A 9,461-nucleotide genomic window follows, 5' to 3' on the forward strand; every position below is an offset into this window, starting at 1 on the left:
CAAAGTTGAAAGTAACCTATTTTAATATGAAATCAATAATTTTTTTTTTTTTTTTTAACTGAACGAGGAGAAAAGGAATAGTATCAAAAACAAGTTGAAATTCTTTTTTTAATGTTTTTTTGGTTTTTTAAAAAAGAAATTAAACTAATTAAGCTAATAGATTATAAATTAAAAGATAACAAAAAAGCGAATTTGAAGTCCCCCAAATTACTATGAAATCAATATTTTTTTTTTTTTTTTTTTTTTAATCTGAACGAGGAGAAAAGAATAATATGAAAAACAAGTTGAAATTCAATTTTTTTTTTTTGGTTTTTAAAAAAGAAATTAAAGCAAATTAAGCTAATAAAATGATAACAAAAAGGCAATTAAACAAACACATCTATAACGATAAAGAAATAAAAGGAAATGTAGTAAAAATATCGATTATTTTTTTCCTTTTTAAAAAAATAATAAATTATGCAGTGGAAAAAAATAAAAAATAAAATGCTACAGAGTTTGAGTTTAGAGCAATTGCACCGCTAAGAGCTTTTCAATGGATTAGAGATTTTGGTTACGCCAATTAAGAGTTGAATGAATGGCAGAGGAGGAAGAAGAAGAACAAGTTACAGACGCATACTTAATTAATAATTAACCTATTGATTTAATTAATTAATTAAATCCAGTTATGTATCTAGGGGTCAGTGAGACAATGCTGTGACATTTGACAATGCTAATTATGTAAATTATTTATTCTGTTAGAATAATACTCCTCCGTTTTCTTTAATTGTCGTTTTAAGACTTTTAAAATTTTCAAAATTAAGTCGTTCTGCCTTTGTCTGTCTGCACCTTTCATTATGCCTTCCCACTTTTTATCATCCCTCTCTCTTTCCATTCCATCTGTCATTTCTCTACTTTTTGCCTCTGTCCTCTTAATCTTTAATCTTTATCTTACTCTTCCCCTCTTCTCCTCTCTTCCTTATTTTCCATCGCCACTTCTTCTTTCTCTAATCTGTCTCTGCTTCCATCTTTTCTCTCTTTTTCTTGTTTCCTTCTATATGTTCCTCTCTCCACTTATTTGAAGCACCTCATCTTCAATCTTCACCTTCACTTCCTCTTTCTTGAGCCCTGGAAGATCAGCCTTGAACTTGGTGCTTTTGGGTTTCCTTCCAGTCCACACGGGTGTTAACAAAAGCTGAAGTTTCTGAGGGAGTTGAGAGGAGAGTGACGATACAGATGATGGAAAAGAAAGTCTTTGAATGAGTACAGACGGCATGGAAAGAGAGTGTCTATGCGTGTGGCAGGGGCGTTTAGCGATGGCGTTGAGAGAAGTGCGGGGAGAGTGACTAGTCTGGTTAGTTGTCCATGAGAAAAGGAGAAAATGGGCGTTTATGGTAGTTGCGTAGTAGATTTGAGTTTAGAAATTTGTGATGTTTTTTTTCTTACAAAATCATTGTCAAAATCAATTTGTGATGTTGTTGCATATTCAAATTTTTGATGTTGTTTTATTATTGTTTCCGCACAGAATCAAGAGAACAGAAACGAGTGAGGGACGAAAAAATTAAAGAACTGAGCAGCGTAAAAGAAAAGAAACAGATGAAGTTGGTGGGGAGAACAAATGCAATAGACAAAATTGATAAAATGTTATTTAAATAAGCGGGAAAGTTTTCCACCTGCAAAATCGAAAAAGGTTGGTGGAGGAAAATTTTTTTTTATTAAAACTTGTGCCACACCTAAAACGTCAATTAAAAAAAAATGGAGGAGTATTAATTAATATAATAATGATTTATGTTATCATAAAAAAGGCGAAAAACTGATTTAATTCACTCCTCCAAATTTCAAGTTATCAAAATCTACTTATTTTATTAGAATAGTTCTATGTATCCCAAATTCCCAATGCATCTTAAGAAATATGTCATTATTTAATTTGGTATAGATTATATGATTATAATGTAATTAATATGTGTATCTCTAAGATTTATAATAATACTTTATTCATTGTGACAATATGATGGTAATTTTTATGGGAATATTCTTTTATTGCCAAAATAAAATTTTGTTAAAGATATAATTCACATACAAGAGTTTATATAGTCTTGTATATAAAATTACGTGATAATACTCTTGTAAGGTCGTGTCATTCGCTCTTATTTAATGTGCATATATTAGTTTCAGTTTTTATATTAATTATCCAATCATATTTTAAAATGTCATTTATTAATTTGTTAAAAATAGTGGGAGAAAATGCAATTGTTATGAAATATGAATAATAAGAACATATATATATCTAGTAAATTAATAAAAATTTGAATCCTACAAAGTAAGGGAAACAATTCCCTCGTGTAATGTAATTTAGTTTAAGTCTTATATTTAAAATAAATAATGTCCAAGTCTATTAAAAATTATTTTAAAATTTGGATCCATGGGTTTAAAATTTGATTAAATAGATTTTATTTTTCCTTGAGTTACGGATCAACGAGCAATATTAAATGGCACCATTTTGTGTTTTGCTAATCAAGGGCTAACATCATTGATGATTCATTAAGTACGTTATCGTGATGTTGTTACATTAATATAGTATATTTGCTCTATTTATTTGTTGATATGTGAGTATTAGGTTTTATTACGAAATCAGATTTGGTTCTATTACAGGATAAATTTCGAAGATTTTATTCTTCGATCTCCTTCATCGCTGAATCAAGTCATTACACTAGTTTTTTTGTATAAATTAATGGATTATATACAAGTTTAACATATCAATCAAATACTTTTTCACTACAAAATTCTTTCTTCATTTCCTCTCGGCATACTTAGCAATCAAGTTGTTTCTCTTGTCTCTCCATCTTTTCCTTTCGGCATACTCAGCAACCAAGTTGCTTCTCTTGCTTCTCCATCTCCAAGTTCTGACAATGGCCCAAATTAAGTCAACCAATCCAACGGTCAGTAGTAGGTCAATCAATTGATTTCATCCAACGGTTAACAAACTTGGCAATTTTAGAGTGGATCCAATGGCTATGGATCATTTAGATTAACAAAGGGAAAGTTGTACTCTGATTATTGTAAGCATATGAATCATAACCGTGAAAATTGCTGGAAATTACATGGCCACCTTAAAGACAAATTTGGAAATTCCACAACAAATCATGTGACCAAAAATTCAAATCCAAGAAATGTGACACAAATGCCCATGATTAGTCCTGAGCAAGTCAGTCAATTACTCTAGATGCTAAATTAGTCTCAAACCAACAATGCTTCTGCTACTTATGCAAGTACATCTTTTGTTTTTCATAATTCAGTTTCAAAAGATGTTTGGATAATCGACTCAAGAGCTAGTGATCACATTGTTTGTAACCAAAGGTTTTTTTTTCCAAAGACACAAAACCAAAATTTCCTATTTCTGTCCACAAGCCAAATGGCAATAATACACCAGCCACACATGTCAATACCGTCTAGCTGACAGAAAAATTAGTACTTAAAAATGTTTTGTTTGTCCCTATCTCCAATTTTAATCTCATCTCTATATCAAAATTTTGTACTGGTAATAATTACACATTGCAATTTTTTCTTAATATGCATCTCTTTCAAGACCCTTCAACTAGCAAACTGATAGGCTTGAGTAAAGGCGTGAAGCTCATCACGATCTATACTACTAGAAGCCCTTTTCTATTGCTTATTCTGTCCAAAATAAAGAGTTTATTTCTTGTATTACACCAAATAAACAACCTATTTGTAATACAAATTTTTATATAAACTCTTTTATTTTTTATCAATGATTGGGTCATAGTGCACCTACTCTTCAACCTAACTGACTCAACCGAACTATGTCATTTGTCCCATTACAAAACAATCTCTTTATAATACAAAATTGTTACGTCATTCAATCTCATTTAATATGCATTTATTAACTTAATTTTTTATATTAACTTATTCAATCGTATTCTAACACGTCATTTATTAAATTTGTTAAAAATAACTTGGAGAAAATGCAATTGTTATGAGAATATGGAATAATAAAAACAAACAATTTATGTAAGAAATTAAATAAAAACCTGGATCCATATAAAGTAAACGAAACAAAGTCCCACATATAATGTAATTTAGTTTAAGTCTTTATATTTGTCTTCGTATTAAAAAATTATTTTAAAATTTGGATCCATGGCTTTTAAAATAACTAAAGAATGATTTTAAAAATTGATTCAATAGATTACTTTTTTTTTTTTCCTTAAGTTGCGGATCATCAAGCAATATTAAATGGCACCAGTTGTATTTTGCTAGCATTAGAGAAACTTGTAATATTTGCTCTTTTTATTGTTTGTTGCATATGTTTATTCTACCGAGATTTGAGGGTAATGCAATGGGAAGAACTTTTAATTTTGGTAGCCCCATAGGCCCAAGTTTCCTTACCATAACTGGACTTTTGTACACAGTCGGAAATTCTATTGGGCCCAGCCTCAACAGTTAAAGCCTTGGACCATACTGTCCAATAAGCATAAACATTACCTAAGACTTTCATTAGAAAAAGGCGACATGATGAGTATCTCACCTAAGACTTTCATTAGAAAAAGAAAGGGATCGGGATCGATTCTCTCTCTCTCTCTCTCTCTCTTTTTTAAATTAGTAACTAGGGTGTCCGGGTCAGTTTGCGTGTATCTCAACTAATTCTCAGGATCCATTAAACACCCTACAAGTCCAAAAGGTCAAGTAAGCCCCAGGATCCATTGAACACCTTATAAGTCCACAGGACTAGGTAAGTCACAATGTGGTAGATGACCCTAAGGTTTGAACCCAAGAAGTTAATACAGGGAGCAAACCTCCTTGACCGTCAGACTAACTCATTGGGATTAATCAATTCTTTGTTGTGCTACTAGTTCGAGGACTTGACGTATTCAAGTATATTATTGGCAGGATTCAAAGTAGAACAATTAAATTTGTATGTTTACTTAAATATATATATATTTTTTAAAACAATAATATTATGTATGTATATTGTATAAGAAGTTTTTATCTCAAGTTTTACATACAACATTAAGTTTGAATTGTCACATGGATGATGAAATATAAGAAGAAATGTTGCATGACATGTCAAAGAGAGGTACCCTTACCAAATTTTGATTTATACCTACACACGTGACTTCATCATGTATAATAAAAAGTGATTTTTAAGATAATAAAAAGAGTTTAAATGATATTAATCCTCTTGAGCTTTATAAAATAACATAAATCTTCTTGTTGTAATTGAATTGTTAGTAAGCTGATAAAATTTACACTATTATGAGTTATTAAATATAACCAAATTACCTTCATACTATTTATTTCAACACTTAAAACTTAGTGGTAGTAATAGAAATCTTAAAGAGATTTTTGTAATTATACCATATCTCAAGGATTAATGTCTTAACTCTTTTAAAAATATTGAAAAATATATAATAATGTTTTTATGTGTGTCGTCAACTTCAAACACATATATACTATTAACAAATATCTATAATAAATTATAAGTTTATTTACAATTTGATGTCACGAGATAATATTATGTGTCAACATTAGGGTCATGATATTCGACTTTTCTTACTTTGAAGTTCAATGAAGGTCCAAAAACTAACGTAACTAGATTACCTTGATGGCATAACAAATATCTAATTTGTTATTTGGTGCCGTGTCATAATAACCTTAATGCCTACCAAAATAGGTTCATATTTATGAACCTACACCCGGCCGCCCCGCCGGCCGCCCCGCCCCCCCCCCCAGGGGAAAAAAAAAACCTCAATCTATCATGTTACATAATATATTTTGATTATTGAAACAGCAAAATAAAGTTATTTTCATATCCAAATTGATTCTCATATATGATGTTGATGCAGTTTCTTGCACTAACGAGAAGTAAGTGGATTTCTTATTGAAACCTACACAAGGGTTAGTAGTAAACCAACAAGCTAATGCAGAATTACTACGAAAACAACTGATAAACCAGTATAAAGGACAAAGAGCTTTTAAAGTAATTCAGATGTCAAGTGTAAATCCTACATCCATTGGGATTCTTCTTGTCTTTGCGATTGGTAGTACATAAAAATACAAATCTTTCTCTCTCAATGTAAATGAGGTGGTTGTAAAATCAGTTGTAAGAGAAATTAAGGATTCGATCCTAGGACAAGGTACAAGATTGGTTTTCATACTGTGGGAAATTAGAGACGTACAGCTGAAGCAATCCCCATCAATGTTTTGAAAATTGGATTGGGCCTTGACCCAGTCAAGGGCCCAGTTCATGGTTTGACTGGTTAAACCGAAGGTTTTCAATGGTCCAAAAAGTTTGAAATATTACAAAAGCACCCCCAAAAATACTTTTTAGTCCTACAGGTATGAAGGTAAATACACCCCTACATTTGTTTGGGTTTTGACTTTTCCAACCAAATTCTTGCTGATTCCGGAGGCAAAATTCAATCTGACACCACCACTTGAACCTTAGTCCTCTACTCTACAAAATCCCTTTCAACCCAAAACTCGGTAGCCCCTTGTTCGCCGATCGTGACTCTCAAACACTGCTGCGATTTGGTTAATTTTTTCGGCCAAATTTCGGCTCATTTCAATGTCACAAATTCAATCCAACACCACCACCTGAACCACCAGTCGCCACTCTACAAAACTCATCTAACCTCGACACTTGGTAGCTGTTGTTGATTTTCGCAAGTGTACGAAATCATGCAAGTAATAAAGTGTATAAATACGGATATCAAACCCAAGGGAATTACTATTATCAATTACCAATTAAACTACCTATTACTATTTGATCAATCCAAATTTTATGAAAGAAGAATCTAAATTAAATAAAATTAACAATTGAAATTAAAAAGAAAACTAAACAGAGAACAATTGAAATAAACCTTTGGGTAAAAACAAGATGACTAGACCTAGGGCATAGATTTCACACCAACTCTTATTCATATGTATCGATCTCTCATGCTAATTTGATTAAGCTCTTCCTATAGGTCAAACTCCCTAAATTTCCAATAATTTTCTCTTGAACAATTATCAAATTAACCCCTAATTACTAACCCGAATTATCTCTAATCAGATTTAAGCAATTGGAAATCATTACGCTCTATGGAGTTTACCAAAACCTCACAAGTCGCAGTAACCGATCTCTAGCGTTCGCTCAACCTATGGTTTTACTACTGTAGACCAACTAAGTATCATCTCTCGATCTCAACCTAGTCCATTAGTTCATTCAATTCTTGGGCCCTTTAGAATCAAAAGCATTAGGTATAATAGTAAAACTTAGGAAGAATTCTTAATAAAAATTAACAATCAAAGATCAATACATAATTAAGAGATTGGGCTACATCTTAGCCCTAAAGAATAAACTTAGTTCATAATAAACATGAAAAAAACAATCATCTTTATTAAAATATTCATCATGAGTTTACAAGAAAAGAATAAGGAAAACTTCTTTATATTGTGAATCAAAGCTCCAGAATTTCTGTTAGTTCTCTTCTCTACAAATTTTTCCCCCTTTCTTCTCACCCAAGAATCCCCAAAATAATGTTAAAAGACTTCTATTTATATCCCACAAGGGTTAACGTTTGTTTTTCCTTAATTCTATTTGATTTGGAACCCTTAACCTTATTTTCCTAGCTAAAAACGGACAACAAACTAGTGACTTATGTGACTGTGCCGCGGCACTGTGCTGCGGCATAGTAGCTACTGGAAAAAGTGTGTCGTGGCATAGTAGCTGCTGCCTTTTTCTCGCATTATTCCACTGTTCTTCAAAGATGTTGATTTTTGAACTCGATAACGATGTAATTTGGAAAAGTTGTAAACATATGAAATATAGCCCTTTGAATCATATTTCCAACGGTCCAAGAATATTCTTAATCCAAGTTCCACAGCTCAAGATATTCTCAAAATACCGAGGCATGCGCAAGCTGGAACGTAATCTAGAATCTTCTCTTTACTTCAACTTCCATAACTTCTTCAATTCAACTCCGATTCTTGATCCGTTTGTTTCCACTCGTCACTCATTTCGTTTCCAACATGATTCTACATCCGAGCATAACATTTACTCACTAGTGACCTGAAAAACACTCAAAAATACCCGTGATCCCGTAAAAGGAAATTATGAAAATATTAAGTAACTTTACCAAATTAAGCCTAATTTCCCACAATTAATCCCCCAAAAACCACTAACTAAATGTGTATTTTCAAGCTCTTATCAGTAGCCCCCGGTTCGCCTATCGTGACTTGCATATAGGTTAACTTTTCTGGCCAATTTTCGGTTGATTTTAACGTCCAAAATTCAATCCAACACCACCTGTTGAACCACTGGCTCCCCTCTAAAAAACCCCTTTAACTCGGCACTTGGTAGCTCCTTATTTACCGATGGTAAGATTAGGGATTTGAGTGAAGAGTAAAATTGGAAATTCAGACTGGAAGGACGTCGGTCGACGGTTAGACTAGTTCTACCAAGCAGTCTGTTCCTATTTTCAAAACATTGATCCCCATACATATTGATACACGACCTAGAATAGACTTACAGGTTAAGTAAGCTTCAAATGAAGTGACACTTGGCTTGAGGGGATAAACTTACCAGTTAAGTAAACTCAATGGAGTGGTACATGGCATAATGAAGCTTATTTGAGAGACTAATGGATGAAGCATGCTTAACGTGGGATGACATGTGGCGTTAATCCATGAAATGCAAGAGTAACATGTGGTGTAAAGCCATGCTATATTGTAATGCCCAATATTTTTATGAGATTTTACTAAATTTTATTTTGTGATTTTTTAGAGGTAAGGTGTAAGAATTAAAATGCAGTAGCTGAAACAAGAAAGGACCAAAGTGAGATTTTTTAGATATTTTGATGAACAGTGATTGATCAAAGAAAAGAAAAACGAAAAGAAAGAGGGGAGAAAAGGAAAAATGGAAAAGAGGGAGAGAGAGAAACAGGCACCGACCAACTGAAGAAAAAAAAGGAGATCACTCAATTTTTGCAAGATTTGGTGAAAAAGAGGAAGGAAAAGCTGAGAAAGAAGAGAGGAAGAGAGAGAAAGGAAGAAGAAGAAAAGGAAAAGAAAAAAGAGAAGAGAGGGAAGAATGGGTTTGGCCGAGAGGTAGAGCGAGAGAGGAGAAGTGAGAGCGAAAGTGAAGTAAAAATAGAGGAGAAGAAACTTTGAAGAAGATAACTCCCATTTGGTTTTGAGTGTGGAAGAAAAGAGTGCTTGAGGCTTCAATTTTAGTTCAGCTGAGCTGAAAATTGTGAGTAGAAAACCCTAACTTTTATCTTTAATAAAAGTTATCTTTAACTGCTATTTATGCATGTTTATTGTTTTAAATTGCCTTAAGTTTTTTTATTTCTTGATAGAAATGAGTTTTATTATAATATTATTGTCAGAAATTGTTGATTGACATGAGAAAGATGGAATTTCGATGTTTTTGGGCAATGGTTTGAAAGGAATGAAAATGGGTTGAATTTGTTAGATTTGAGAATTTG

Source organism: Pistacia vera, unplaced genomic scaffold, assembly GCF_008641045.1.
Source record: "Pistacia vera cultivar Batoury unplaced genomic scaffold, PisVer_v2 Contig866, whole genome shotgun sequence".
Taxonomy (NCBI): domain Eukaryota; kingdom Viridiplantae; phylum Streptophyta; class Magnoliopsida; order Sapindales; family Anacardiaceae; genus Pistacia; species Pistacia vera.